General features: G+C 47.7%; 1 protein-coding gene and 1 long non-coding RNA gene across 4 annotated transcripts in view; one reads left to right on the top strand and one right to left on the bottom strand.

Annotated features, from left to right (window-relative positions):
• MEGF6 (multiple EGF like domains 6) overlaps positions 1-16110 on the top strand; it is a 557152-nt gene that overhangs the window by 104235 nt on the left and 436807 nt on the right. The gene's annotated exons all lie outside the window — the stretch shown is intronic.
• The window catches only part of LOC141074173 (uncharacterized), a 65607-nt gene that overhangs the window by 3793 nt on the left and 45704 nt on the right, over positions 1-16110 (bottom strand). For 2 of the 3 annotated variants that reach the window (XR_012227146.1, XR_012227145.1), the window contains exons 1-2: positions 7899-7991; positions 363-460 (exon numbers count right to left, since the gene is read on the bottom strand). This is a non-coding gene — a long non-coding RNA (uncharacterized lncRNA). Of the gene's footprint in view, positions 1-362; positions 461-7898; positions 7992-16110 lie in introns of those variants that run through there. The other variant, XR_012227147.1, reaches the window with a different exon arrangement.

Raw genomic sequence — 16110 nt, 5'->3', positions numbered from 1 at the left:
GTGAGTACGATCTCTACAACAGAATACATTTATATGCAATCCAATTATTTGTCACCAACTCTGGAAATAATTGCAGCATCTAAATTGACCTGAAATTATTATTTTCAATCTGACAATAATTACTGGCATCATCATACAATTTGCCCAGATACACATCTTTTAAAAAAAATGATACAGTGAGATTGAAATACTGGTGGATAGGAATAGAGACAATAGATTACATTTAGCGAGTAACAGTAAAAGGATAAAATTTTGGATGAGTGTCCCTTTAAATTAAAAAAATAAAAAAATGCCTCTCAGATCACTTTCCAACATGACAGCAGATCCAAGCGGGGATCCAAGCTCTCATTTTGCCCTCATACCTTTTTGAGGTTGTCCTTAGCGCACTCTCCTTCACTTTGAGGTTTCCACCACTTGAGAGCTTTTCCATGACATGTGAGGATTCATACACTCGCTCTTTCTAAAGAAAAGAGGGAGAATTATATTTTGGTTCTTTTGGCAGAGAATTTACCATCATGTTCTCCAGTTTTCTTTAAAAATATTTCCTAAGATTTGGAATTGCATTTTTTCTCGCTGTAAAAATAGACGGTGGTTTACAGTTCTTGAGGGATGAATTTTCATAAGGAAAAATAATTATGGTTAAGAACATGTGAGAGGAAACATGTCAGGAGCCAAAGTATTCTGCTGCAGTAGATGAGGGCATGTTACATGTCACATTCCTGAAGGCATATAGACATCCTACTGAAGATTCCAAATTCAAGACTCCCTCTGAGCCAGAAAAGAAGGAAGGAAGGCCTATTTCTGCTTTGGTGGATGCAGCCTACTGATACATTACCTTATGAGGTGGCTTCTATCCAAAAAGATGAGAAGTCCTCCGCTGCTTGGCTCAGTCTTGACGCTTCCATTTCTGTGTCTTGCGTCTGAGCACTGAACCGCTTGTACTTCTTGCCTCCAGTGAGGTAGCCGTTTTTGATTATGACACCACTGGAGGTTAATGGCCTCTTGATTGCTTCACGTTTGGTTCTTCTCTACTCTTTGGAAGTTAATGAGTGTCGGTTTTTCTCATCATGTTTTTTGTGACCCTGTTGACCAGCGGTAACATGACTTATGGATATGGGACGGACCCCTATACTCCATCTTAAAACCACCATAACTACAGTAAACCTAGGCACTAGAATAAATACACAACACATTATTTTGGTTGTCAAAATGGCCGCAGCTTTATTTAAACGCAGGACTAAAACAATCACAGTAGGAGGCAGGTGAAGTGCTAGTACATTGGGATTCACAAGTACTGTGATATCCCCAGCTGTCTGACATACAGAACCAGGACAGACAGCCATAAACGGGCAGCACGCACTGGCTTGCCATTCAAGCAGAGCCAGTAAACTTTCAGGGCACCAATGACCCTATTATCCTCACTCCTGTGCTTAACCACTGTGCCCGCCCCTGATTGACGTTACCATTACAACGTCCTTGAGGCTGGCCACCAAAGCCGAGCCTGTTCACCACCATGAGGTTTTACATCCTCTATTAGTTAAAATGAGTTCACCTTAACTTGCCTGCAACTTCCACCTGACTCCTAAACCACCACCAGAGAGGCCATTTGACACCTTAAATGGACTCAACCCCCATCAACCATGCCTAATAACGCCATCAACCATTTCTACATGCTATGGAAAGACTGTGCATACAAGTAAAAAAAATAAAAAATAAAATTCCAGAGCTCCGACAGATTTTATCAATGCCATGCTACCAAGTTATGATCGATACTATGGTAACTACAGCAAAATAACAGTTGCTAAACATCCTGCAGTGAGGATCCCATAATGGGGAATGTAGAAAGTAAACCAAAATTAAGGTTGAGGCTACAATCTGAATACCTGTATAATGACATCTGTCATGCCTCAAAAAACTATTATACTGCATGTATTGTAGCCAGCTCTAATAATTCACCAATTCACAGATTTTAGTTCTAGAAACCACCATTATGTACAGTAGCTGTCCAGTAAAATTTCTTAAACCCACTTACTATCACTACCCGAAAAGTGATGAACATATCAATAGAAAGATATTATAAACTAGATTATGGCCCGATGCTATCGCATCGGGAGGATGCGATAGCATCACACCTCTTGCCATGTTAACCCTCAACACACACACTCCTCAACACACACTCCTCTCACCTTTCACCATCTCCACTCACTCTTTCACTCCACATACGACCCCTTCTCTCACTCCGTCTCTCATACTCACACCGTCATCGCCGCTGCTCCACGATCCCCGACATCTTCCGCCGGCGCCATCCTGGATCCAGACGTTGTCCACGCCGGCGACATGTTCTTGCGGCGACGCCATCTTGAGTATCGTGAAATCCCGCGATAGTCAAGATGGCGTCGCTGGAAGAACATGTCGCCGGCGTGGACGACGTCGGGATCCAAAATGGCGTCGACGAAATCTCGCGAGTTTTCGTCGACGCCATTTTGGATCCCGACGTCGTCCTCGCCGGCGACATGTTCTTGCGGCGCCGCAATCTTGACTATCCCGGGATTTCGCCGATCCAAAATGGCGTCGCCGCAAGAACATGTCGCCGGCGTGGAGGACGTCTGAATCCAGGATGGCGCCGGCGGAAGATGATGTCGGGGATCGTGGATCAGCGGCGATGACGGCGTGAGTATGAGAGACGGAGTGAGAGAAAGGGTCGTATGTGGAGTGAAAGAGTGAGTGGACGTGAGTGGAGATGGTGAAAGGTGAGTGGAGTGTATGTGTTGAGGGTTAACATGGAAAGAGGTGTGCGGTGACGTCACCGGTTACAACCGGAAGTTGCTTAGGGCATTTATTATTATAGATAGGGAGTAATTAAAAACTATACACAATATAACATCAACATTATAACCGACCATAAAATAACATTCAGAATATCTGGAAGTAGTAATTTAAATAAACCTAAAGCAGAAAAAGTCTACAAAGGCATTATTAATAACCATGCCACGCCATTGTTAATTGTTTTTCATGCACTTGATAACATTTACTGTTGACCTCTCCAACTGGGTCAAAGGCATTGGGAATAAGCATATTACCCTTTGTGTTAATGCACTTGATTACTTTACCCTTAGCCGCTCCCAGTGGCTCCATGGCACCGGGAGTAGGCATACTGCCCTTTGTGTTAATACACTTGATTATACCCTTAGCCGCTCCCATTGGCTCAAGGGCATCAGGAATAGGCATACTGCCCTTTGTGTTAATGCACTAGATTATACCCTTAGCCGCTCCCACCAGCTCAAGGGCATTGGGAATAGGCATATTGCCCTTCATGTTAATGCACTTGATTACTTTACCCTTAGTCACTCCCACTGACTCAAGGTCACACAGATTAGGTACATTGCTCTTCAGTTTCATGCACTAGATAACTGCATTGTCCAGATGACAACCTTGAAAGAAACATGGTTTGGTCAATATAAACAGTCAAAAACCGTGCCTCGGCATTCTCAAGTCACATGAAAAAAGAGAGGGCCCTTGAAGGCATAGATTGTATTGAAAAGCATGCCTACCTTGTTCTCTTCTCCCCTCCCCTTTAGCCGCTGTTCCTGGCTCAGAGGAGCCAATTTATTCTGTAGGCATGCAAAATATGATTGCCATGACCCCAGGGACTTTACCCTAACAGGGTCCTATAAAATATAAATGCTTCTGGAGACCAGGGGGCCATACCGTGATGGTCACCCCCTCCACACCAGGGGGCCATACACAAGATGGTTACCCTCCACACCAGGGGGCCATACCTGAGATGATTACCCCTCAAAACCAGGGTGCCATACCCGAAATGGTTACCCTTCCAAACCCAGGGGGTTCGCACTGTGATGAACACCCCCCCAAACCAGAGGTCCATACTTGATATGGTTACCCCTACTGACCAATTTATAAATAACTTCAAGGATCCACTAAAAGGAAAACAACTGTTTTGTTTTTTTTTTAATTCATGTTCTTATTAAAATAAACATAAAATAAACATCAAAGCATAAATAATATTAACACGCTGGGGGGAGTCCTTGAAGCTCCCAAATCTGGTGATTACCAAACATAAAGTGTACCAACAATTACTCCCAGCCGTTACCCCACTAGCTCGGGAACACCATAACCACAAGGGTTCCAAAGTTCACTTGAATTTCCTGGGGATCCGACAAACCCTTGCCGAAACTCCCCTCCACCTTTCACCAGATCCAGAACCATATTAAATTCCAAAAGGAGGAAACCATATCCCATTGGATCCCCAAGACCATATTTAACCAACTTCAAGGACCCCTCCAATTGCACAAGATGTGGGATAAGTGAGGGTGAAAACCATGCAGGTTTACAACCAAAGTATACAACAGGTTAATAATGGAAAATATCCCATCGCCTGCTCCTCTTCAGCAGTTACAGACTCTAATCACCAACTGCGTATAAATGGTAAGAAATATGTAGGTCTAATATAAACTGCCTGCAGCCATAGGTGTGTGAGCAGAAAACTGCAAGTTATGTATCCCAGTCAGTCACTCTACTACATACAATTACAATAGACGAGAGACAGGGCTGAAAACTGGGCCCTTGATGTGTCCTCCAGAGCAAGGTGCAGCATCACACTACGAGTGCCCTCTCACTGCCCGCCATGTGCTGAGTTATTAGTGCCCACTCAAATGTGCTGAGTTACTCCACGATTATTTATTTTCCACATGATAAAACATAATCCATTCAGGCCTGTTCTATCCACCATCTTAGGTAATATAAAATAAGCTCTTGGTAGGTATACTCTGATCATGCAACATACAAGGGAGACAATATACAGAAACAGGATGGATATATCCGGCATGACAGCATGTAACATAAGACGACTAAGGCCTGTTTCACACTTCCGTTTTTGTCATCAGCCAAATCCGCCAATTGTTTTAAAAAAACGGATCTGCCAAAAAGGGGCGGATCCGTTTTTTTCCTCCATAGACTAACATTAGTGGCGGATTGTGACTGATGGTTGTCCGTCTCACCCGCTTTTTGACGGATCCGCCAAGATTTTAGCGGCTCCCGGGCGGACGAAACGGACTCTGCAACTTTTTTTTTGGCTTGGCGGACCGCTATTTGTAGCTGCACATGCCCGGCCGGGAGCTCTTTTAACCATATAATACCATTTCTCTCTCTCCGATTTCGCGGCCACCGATGTCCCCCTCTGACCTCCCGCAATGTCACCTCTCCAGTGACATCTCCCCATCGACCTCCCGCGAGGCCGATCTCACCTCCGACCTCCCGCGAGATTGCGGCCGCCGATCTCACCTCCGACCTCCCGTGAGATCTTGGCCTCCAATCTCACCACCGACCTCCCGCGGGATCACGGCCGCCGATCTCACCACCGACCTCCCGCAATATCGCGGCTGCCGATCTCACCGTCGACCTCCCGCCTCTTTCACATTTGAGAGAGAGAGAGAGAGAGAATTTTTTTCGTCCGCCAAAAAGGATTTCAGGGTTAATTTTTTCCCTGACTTCCTTTCTCCGGGCATGCGCAATGGAAAATGCGGATCCAACAACAAAAAAAACGTTGCATGGTCCGTCCAGGCATGCCGGCGGACGCAAAAAATGTGGCGGATCCTCACAAAAACGGATCCAACGGATGGCCTTCCGTCAAGATCCGCCAGTAATGCAACTCAATGGGGAAAAAAACGGATCCTCAAAAAAAAATGGCGGATCCGTTTTTTTCAAAACCTGGCGGATTTTGACTGATGGTCAAAAACAGAAGTGTGAAAGAGGCCTAATACATGTGACTGCCCAGCTCCAGCATAGTAATGGCAGACACTGTATGTGTCCCTGCTCTGTCCTATCATACATAAACCCAGAACTCATGAAGACTCTGTATAATACAGCAGTAATGTGGTATATCAGAAATGTCTGCATGGAGGTCACACAAAAGCTGCCTCTTCAAAAAGTGAGGGAACATGGCAGCTACATGAGTTTCTGAGGTAATTTTGATCCCAGATATGATGTAGGACCTGATACTACACTAGTACACACTACACCATGTCTGAGGTGAATGCAGAGTAGTATATCAAACATGTCTGCAGGGAGGTCACACAGAAGTTGTCTGTGAGGAAAATGTAGCATGCACATGAGGGACATGGCAGCTACATGAATTTCTGAGGTAATATTGATCCCATACATAATGTAGGAGCTGATACTACACTAGTAAATGATGTCTGAGGTGAATGCAGAGTAGTATATCAAACATGTCTGCAGGGAGGTCACACAGAAGTTGTCTCACAGTCTGTGAGGAAAATGTAGCATGCACATGAGGGACATGGCAGCTACATGAATTTCTGAGGTAATATTGATCCCATACATAATGTAGGAGCTGATACTACACTAGTAAATGATGTCTGAGGTGAATGTGCTCCTATCGGCTGTAATGTGAGGTGATAACCCCAGCATTATACTCCCTGAAACTGCAGACATGCTTCCTCCTGTTCATCCTGTGCATGAAAGAGGGAGAGAGACAGATTTCCTGTTCTATATAAGCCCCACCCTCCTCACAGTAACCCACCAGGCACAGACAGACATACTGTGCATCACTCTGAAAGCAACATCACTCTTGCTTAAAATCTACACCACTATACCAAAAAAGCTGCAGGAGTAAAGGTCCACCCATCCCCAAGTCATGTCCTCCTATGGCTCCAGTGGTTTCTAAACCCTTGATGGTTCTGTGAATGTCCCAAAGTCTTAGCAAGTTCAAGAGTGCTCCATCCCTCTATGAGATTTAAAAAAGGTTACATTTTTTTTAAAATCTCATTTTTGCCTGAGGAAAACAAGGTGCCTAATAATTCTGCACACCTTGATAAAGAGCCGCACCTTCCTCATTACACAAATACCTGATCTGCTTCAACCAATAAGCATTCAAGTTTATACAGCTTGGAGCCTAGTAGGTCTAAAATCTGCATAAAAATTATGATTATAGAGAAATACAACACACACCTCTCATACATACAGCATACACATATCAGATGCATATAACATGCATGTCTCTCTTATATTAGACACATACAGCACACACCGTTCACATATTACACACACAGAACACACATCGCTCACATATTACACACAGACAGAACATACCGCTCACATATCAGACACATGCAGTACAAACTACTCGCATATTAGACGCATACAGAACACACCGCTCACATATTACACGCATACAGAACATGCCGCTCACATAATGTGACGCTAATCAATTCCCACGGCCAAGCCGTCAGTCACAATGGTCAGGGAGTGTTAGGGACGGCGGAACGCACTAAATAATAAATAATAAGTGCGTTCACCGCCCGGGGTCCCCCGTGCAGAAGGTGTTACACTGCTGCTATGTAATGGCAGACACACTATATGGCGGTAAAATGCACGCGGTTGAACGTCACCCGGGGTGCGCTGGGCAATCTCTGTTCCTTCACAGAGACGCCGAAGTGTTAAACACAAAGGCTGAGCCTGTTGACGTCACAGGACTCAGAGGAATGCACACACAGTATATGGTCACATGACTTGGCCCAATACACAGAGTCCACGTCCGTCTAGACCTACCGTGCGTGGGGCGTCGCAACCGCAGACGCCAAGAAGAGCTGCTGACTGCAGCGTGGCGACAGACACTGCCGCTATACGACAATGCCCGGTAGCAGGCGCACTGTCGGACGCTAGCACTGTGGAGGACGCGTATTGTGGCTAGTAGCTTGCCACTGACTGGCGCTGACTCTATCACTAGTTCCCTATGCACACTTGTAATATCAGAGGGAGGGGAATCTTAATGAGTCATTTGCAAGTCCATGCATCCATCATCATTCACACAGTTAGCAATTAGAGTCTATACTAGCGCATAGCCGAGCAGCCATGCAAACCTTTTTTAGCTGGGACCTTTGGGAAGCTTCCAGATCCCTGAGATGGAGAAGGACCTGTGCATGTGACTCCCGATCTCCAATGGGAGATCGTCTCATGAGCATGCTCAGTGGAGCGATGGAAAGACAGCCTCTGGAGTGGCTTGCTGCTGAACAGTCTGTGCTGCTATTGCTGGCCCAGAGGTGGCAGCAACAGCCAGACCCACAGAGCTGGTCTGAGCAGAGCGTCGAGAATGACGGGGCTGCTGAGCAAGCTTCTCTGCGGTCGATGGAGAATGGGAGACCGCTGAATGTGAGGCTCTGGATCCCTGCTGTGCAGATGCAGGAACCCGACGCCTAACAGGGAGTCGAAGGTCAGAAGCCAGGAGAGTACATCATAAACAGAAGGAAGAGACAAAACCGTCTTGAGGCAACATTCTGAGGTCAGAATACCAGTAGGATAACGGATCACAGCAGAAGGGGTTAAACAGTGGGATGGTCAGAACAAAGTCCAAGGTCAGGCAGCAACAGATCAAGCATATAGAACTGAAGGCACAGGGAGCACAAACCTACTAGATGAATGTACCTCTGGCAGAGGTCTGGGAGAAGCAGCTCAGTTCAGTAGCATGGCAATCACCTGGGATAGTGAACACTTGGAGACAGCTGATTCCTCGCTGTCACAGATTGGCTAGTTGAGCTGTCAATCAACACACTGACAGCTCAGAATGCCCCTGTACCAGATTTGATGGCCAAGCTGTCAAAGTACTGACAGCTTTAGCACGCCCCTGTACCGGATAGCAACAAATATAAACCTAGCACTCAACTTATTCGCAAGGCGGTTTATTGTAGTACAAGAAAAAAGACATTTCGGTCAATGTGACCTTCAGTTATGTGTGGTATATACATTGTGTAGGCTTATAGGCATCTATCAGAAAGGACGATGGTGCTTTAAGCATTGAGAATAATCTCTCTAAGGTAATGAGCTTGTCAGTATATAGGAGAGGGGCAAACGTGCCTCCAGATGTGGTGTCTACACAATCGATATACCACACGTAACTGAAGAATGTCACATTGATCGAAACATCTTTTTTCGTGTACTACAATAAACCGTCTTGCGAATACCTTTAAGTTGAGTGCTAGGTTTATACTTGTTGCTTTAAACCGTTTGGGAACCTAACCATAGCACCATCTCGAGTTGTGCTCACGGTGTTCTTTCTATACCTGTACCGGATAGGACAGCCAAGCTGTCAATAAATGCATCCCAGACACATTTAGGGGTGAAACTGTGACAGTACACTCTCGTCTGGGCTTTTATTATTAAACTTAAGTGATAACCGCTGATGCCTGGTCCATCACCCACATCCTTCAAATCTTTATCTTTATTCAAATCTTTTCATCTCTTTATTAAAACATTCCTATATAAAAGCTATTCTCTAACTATTAATACTCTCATAATACACATTATCAAATATTTCACATTAAAAACTTCAATAATTCTTGTAAGTGCTGGACACCGCTCCCAGCCGGGATCTCTTGCAGTGTCCTTAGGTTGGAGCCATGCTCCATGATAAGGTAGTCCTTATCTTCAAAAGAACTATGTAAAATCAAGAGAGGGCACCTAAAGAGGTGCAACTATATACAAACACAGTTCTGGATCATTCAGTGTCCATGATCTCCACAGTTCAGTATGAAAAACGCTGCCAATGAAACTGGGCAACAAAACTGAAAACACAGGGAAAACATCATGATAACCAAAAATGGAAAACTAGAAAAATAAGCACAATGGTGCAAATATCCTCTTGGGTAATAAAGTTAGTTATTTTCTTTAATGTTGGTGCTGGTGTTCCCCTCCTGGGGTACTGGAAGCTGTTGACTTTGGCTGCTGCTTCCAGGGAAGAATTTCTTGACATCCTTTTCCTGCTGATTGATTCACATAAGACGAGGTGGTGGCAGCTGGTTGGATTGCTGCCCGAGGCACAGCTGGTGTAATGACCTGTACCATGGGGTAGTTGACAGGGGTAGATGTTGCCTGCCTGGCGTTGGTAGGTGTGATCACTACAGTTGGAGGTATTCCCGCTGGGGGTACATACGCCTTTTCCTTCTTATAGGCCGCGATGAAATCCTCAGGGATGCGGCGGATGTTCATGGCGTACCAGCCTCTTAACCCTTCATGCCGGGTAAAGGTTACATATTCCCCCGACTGCAGGTCTCTAGCAGGGTGTCCCTTCCTCAGGTGTGACTCCACGTCTCTCCTGCTGAACAGGTTGCTGATTCTCTTGGGGTCTGCAATGAACCCAAACCCCCACTCATGGTTAACATTGAGGACCTGTCCCCATCCAGCTGAATCCCGGGGACCGTAGTGACCAGCACGGACCTTTTCCTTCCGGTCCAGATCAGGGCCTAGCACAGCCAGTCTCCGCTGCTCCCTCTCCCTCTGTTCTGCTGCCAGCTGGCGGAGGGTCTGCTGGCAATAGGACTCCTCTTCCTCCTCCACTTCTTGGGACCGACCCCTTCCCACTACGGACAGGGGTACTACTGCCAGGGGTTCAGGTGTTTCCCCCCAGGGTTCAGAGTCCCGGTCCCAGACAAGGTCCAGTACCACTTGTCCGGACGCTGCAGCAGCTATACGCCCGGAGGCCTTCCCAGGGACAGCGGTAGTAGACGTACCTGAGGCCTTCTGGCGGTGTTCCGGCTCCCGTGCAGACTGGAGGTGGAAGGCAGCAGCTGGAACATCCTCCGGAACAGAACGGTTAGATGTCGCCGTTGGTGAAGCAGATGGTGGCTTTGGGTCTGCAGGGGTCTCCGGTGGGACCTACGCAGCCGCGTCAGGTCCAGGCGGGAGCACTGCCTCAGGTCCCGGGCCTTCCGGTGACTCCTCCGAACAGGCCGCGACCAACCGTACTGACAGCATAGAGGTGTAGGCTGGCGCTGTCTGAGAAAAGTCCGGCGCAGCGGTGGCAGGTACCGCCGGTGAAGGTACCAGTATGGCAGCAGCGCCAGCGGGTACCAATGGGGAAGGTACCGGGACTGGAGGTGCCGATGGTGTAGGCCCCTCCTGGGCGTGCTGCCAGCTTAACTTCCATAACGCCTCCTGCCTTAGTCACAGACGCGTAGTCAGCTGGGCTATCTCTTCAGCTGCTGACGGTTCATGCTGGAAGCCAGATCGGAGCCTTCAGTCGTTGCGCCGAGGAGATTCAGCTCAACCTCCCTTCGCTCTTCAGGCCTCCTCTCTTCTTCCATCATGGCGTTCTCTCCTTCTTCCTGTCTCGACTCTTTTCCCGCCACCGGCTCTCGCTCCTCCTTCTGGGGGCGGCGTCTTCTTCCTACTCCTCCATTCCAGGCCAGTATACGAAACCCTCTGGGGGTGGGCCATGTTGCTGTTGCATAGAAATTAAGGCAGGGGAGGCCCAGGACAGTCCGCGCTCTTTTCTTAGGACCACCCATACCATCACGCCCTTCTCCGCGCCGGCGGCAATTTTTAGCGTTCATTTTACAGTCTATCAAATTGGGTCTTCTGCACATTTCCACAAATTTTTAAGTCCAATAAATCGTAGGCACACAGAACCCGGTGGCACCGGGCTTCGTCATCCTGTTCGTGACGCCAAGTTGGGACGCCCTCACACCCAGGGCTGTGGGGTACTCGGTACCGGTCCCGATGAGCCTCAGTGGGCGATGTCACGGCAGCTGGTACCCGGCCCGTGGCCCTGGGCACCCATTGTAGCAAGGCGAAATGTTCAGTGTGAATGAATAAGTCGTGACGCCACCTGTGGTGTTTGGCAATGTAGATGTTAAGCTGACGCTGCAGACAGTTCCTCTGGGACAGATGGTGTGGTGCAACAATGATGTTATAGCCCTCCACAGGCAGGGCTGAAGTCCCAGGGCAGAGTAGATGAAGTGACACTTAGATGGTGTAGTGTCGGGCGCAGGGGAGGTGGCAGTGCCGGGCAGGTTGACGCAGGAATAAGTGGAGGACACCAGAGCATGTAGTTCCAAAGCTTTACTCACAGTCTGTTGTGGCACAAGAGCCCGCATCGGTGCCGTGTCCTCCGGGTCAGGAGCTCAGCCAACCTCCAGGCAAGATGAAGTACTCCTTTCCAGCACTCTGCCAACTTATGTGCCTTTTCTGAACGTCTCCCTCTTAGCGCCTTTAGTGAAGTACTCACAGTACTGAGTTACACTGGAGTTCCACCTGTCAGATGTTCCTATAACTTTACTTGTACGGCAGACAGCTGTAGCCTGCTTCGGGGACTCTCTGCTACCAAGTCCCGGCTCACTATCTCGTTGCTGTTGTGCCCCCAAGTCTGGTGTGGGAATAAAGTGATGACAAACTTCTATTCCTCCGGTGTCTGTTGCGGGACCGTTAGTATCCAAACAACCTCGGGGACCAGACCCCGGCCTTCCGCTTAGAACTTGGGAAGGGTTCTCCTCTAACCCTGATCCTTGGTTCTCTTCCTCTCCTCACGTTCCGTACTAATCCTTTCCTTCATATGGAGAGTCAGGCTTTCTATCAATGTTCTTTTCCTGTGCCAGCGTACCCAGATCACTGTGGTCGGCTGCAGCACTTCCTTCATTCCATCCCTCTCAGGGAATCTCCTTCCACAGGTCCGACCTCGTCAGACTCCTGTGACTAACTAACTAATTCCTATCCTCTGCCCGCTCTTTTGGTGCAATCTAAACTCCACCCACCTTCCAGCACGCTTCGTGTTCCAAGCAGGGAGCCACCAAATGGTGCTTTGCTACACTACTGTGTTGTGTGGGATGCAGGTGTTGGAGTGTGGTCAGGTGTCTCCACCTTACCTGGATGGTGGGGTACCACATCTCAGGAGGAGGTGCAGTACCTCTGTGGCGACTGAACCCTCAGGGGTGCCATAAGCACTAGACCCCCAAGCTTCCCAGGAAATTTTAGATGGAAGGCCCTGACTAACTGATCGGCCTTCACATCTTAAGCAAGTACACAGGATCTCTCCTCTGGTCCATATCCCCTCCAGTGGATGAGGTACTGGAGGGAATTACAGACCCTCCCAGAATCCACAACCTTCTGAACCTCATACTCTAGGCCACTGTCTACTGAAAGCGGAGGAGGCGGGGATAAGGGAGATAATGCAGAAAGGACATACTCCTTTAATAGGGATTTATGGAATACCTTAGGAATGAAAAGGGAAGGAGGAATCTTTAATCTACAGTGGGGAAAAAAAAGTATTTAGTCAGCCCCCAATTGTGCAAATTCTCCCACTTAAAAAGATGTGTAATGACACCGATGGTGTCGCTGGGGCAGCCTAGGGGGCGCTATTAGGTGGCATGGGATGGAGCGCAGGGAGTAGAGGAACAAGGCACGCTGTGCGCAAGGACCTGAAACTAAGCAGTGAGCACAGGACCTGGGACTAGGCAGTCACGTAATAACAGGGGGCGGAGTCACTGCGTGAGGATAGGGAAAGCAGCCGAAAGCGTTGAGTACAGAGCAGAAAACATTAACTTAGTCAATGGAGAGCCGAGGGTCAAAAGCCAAGCGAGAGCGTGGTACCTAGGGATAAGACAGAGAGTAAACCGAGATGAGCCAGGGGGTCAGATAACCAGGTGAGGCAGGGCAGTGCAAACTCAGGATATAGAGGCCAAAGTCAGGGGACAAACCTGGTCATACACAGCAAAGCTCATATGCACGGAGGCACGATTACGGACGAGAAACCTGGGTCAGCAACCACAAACCGAGTATACGGAAGTATCACTGACACCAAACCCAGGAACTACCAACATTAAATAGCCGCCCCAGAACCAAAGAGAGGTGAACTAGAATTAACCCTGACCTGACCAGGATGGAGGCGGAACCATCCTGTCCAGAGTCATGACAATCAGAGAGGCCCGTAATTGATATTGGTGGATCACAACTATGAGAGTCAAAATGAGAAAACAAATCCAGAAAATCACCTTGTCTGATTTGGCTAGATTTAATTTGCAAATTATGGTGGAAAATAAGTATTTGGTCACCTTAAAACATGCAAGATTTCTGGCTCTCACAGACCTGTAACTTCTTCTTTGAGAGGCTCCTCTGTCCTCCACTCATTACCTGTAGTAATGGCACCTGTTTGAATTTGTTATCAGTATAAAAGACACCTGTCCACAACCTCAAACAGTCACACTCCAAACTCCACTATAGTGAAGACTAGAGTTGAGCGAAACGGGTTGAAAAATTTCAAAAGTCACCGACTTTTGTCAAAGTCGGGTTTCATGAAACGAAACCCGACCCTAGGATGAGGTCGGCCACGAGGTCGGCGACTTACGCGCCAAAGTCGCGTTTCAAAAGTTTGTTTTGCGCTCTTTTACAGCCAATCAGGATCCACGGACACTGTGGGCAACGTGATGACATAGGCAGGGGTCACCACCATCTTTCAGAAGGGCATGCAAGTGATTGGCTTGCTTTGGTGGGCGTCACAGGGGGTATAAAAGGGCGTGCACGCCGACCGCCATATTACTTCTGCCGATCTCAGTATAGGGAGAGGTTGCTGCTGATTCTGTAGGGAGAGCGTTAGGCAGGGAAGAAGACAAAAAAACTGCTTCTGCTGCTAGCGATTTGGCCTGCACAACACACAAGTCACTGTGTGTGCAGTGCAAGGGGAGGCTATATTGTGGTGTATCAGTGGTGTTGGTTGTTGGGCTGCCTTTTAAGGCTTCCTGACAGGCTGGCATTGCTGTTTACCCACTGCTCCGCAAACTGCTTTTTTAAAAGAAATCCCAATTTTTTTTTTTTGTCCTGCTGAGAAGAAAAAAAAACTGCTTCTGCTGCTAGCAATTTGGCCTGCACAACACACAAGTCACTGTGTGTGCAGTGCAAGGGGAGGCTATATTGTGGTGTATCAGTGGTGTTGGTTGTTGGGCTGCCTTTTAAGGCTTCCTGACAGGCTGGCATTGCTGTTTACCCACTGCTCCGCAAACTGCTTTTGTAAAAGCAATCCAATCTCCCTTATCCTGTAGTCAGTTTGGTCACAGCTGTGCCATCGAGCCTGTCACATAGCGCTCAGATATTCATTGGGCCTCACACAATGCACAAGTGTCCAGTGTCCAAAAGTGTGTGCAGAGATTCAAAATCTCCCTTATCCTCTCGTCACTTTGGTCACAGCTGTGCCATCGAGCCTGTCACATAGCGCTCAGATATTCATTGGGCCTCACACAATCCAAAAGTGTCCAGTGTCCAAAAGTGTGTGCAGAGATTCAAAATCTCCCTTATCCTGTAGTCACTTTGGTCACAGCTGTGCCATCGAGCCTGTCACATAGCGCTCAGATATTCATTGGGCCTCACACAATCCACAAGTGTCCAGTGTCCAAAAGTGTGTGCAGAGATTCAAAATCTCCCTTATCCTCTCGTCACTTTGGTCACAGCTGTGCCATCGAGCCTGTCACGTAGCGCTCAGATATTCATTGGGCCTCACACAATCCACAAGTGTCCAGTGTCCAAAAGTGTGTGCAGAGATTCAAAATCTCCCTTATCCTCTCGTCACTTTGGTCACAGCTGTGCCATCGAGCCTGTCACATAGCGCTCAGATATTCATTGGGCCTCACACAATCCACAAGTGTCCAGTGTCCAAAAGTGTGTGCAGAGATTCAAAATCTCCCTTATCCTCTCGTCACTTTGGTCACAGCTGTGCCATCGAGCCTGTCACATAGCGCTCAGATATTCATTGGGCCTCACACAATCCACAAGTGTCCAGTGTCCAAAAGTGTGTGCAGAGATTCAAAATCTCCCTTATCCTCTCGTCACTTTGGTCACAGCTGTGCCATCGAGCCTGTCACATAGCGCTCAGATATTCATTGGGCCTCACACAATCCACAAGTGTCCAGTGTCCAAAAGTGTGTGCAGAGATTCAAAATCTCCCTTATCCTCTCGTCACTTTGGTCACAGCTGTGCCATCGAGCCTGTCACATAGCGCTCAGATATTCATTGGGCCTCACACAATCCACAAGTGTCCAGTGTCCAAAAGTGTGTGCAGAGATTCAAAATCTCCCTTATCCTCTCGTCACTTTGGTCACAGCTGTGCCATCGAGCCTGTCACATAGCGCTCAGATATTCATTGGGCCTCACACAATCCACAAGTGTCCAGTGTCCAAAAGTGTGTGCAGAGATTCAAAATCTCCCTTATCCTCTCATCACTTTGGTCACAGCTGTGCCATCGAGCCTGTCACATAGCGCTCAGATATTCATTGGGCCTCACACAATCCACAAGTGTCCAGTGTCCAAAAGTGTGTG

The sequence above is a fragment of the Dendrobates tinctorius genome, unplaced genomic scaffold, assembly GCF_039654945.1.
Source record: "Dendrobates tinctorius isolate UK_male_01 unplaced genomic scaffold, ASM3965494v1 ptg000326l, whole genome shotgun sequence".
Taxonomy (NCBI): Eukaryota; Metazoa; Chordata; class Amphibia; order Anura; family Dendrobatidae; genus Dendrobates; species Dendrobates tinctorius.
The sequence above is the reverse complement of the archived record's forward strand: the minus strand, read 5'-3'. Positions and strand labels throughout refer to the sequence as shown.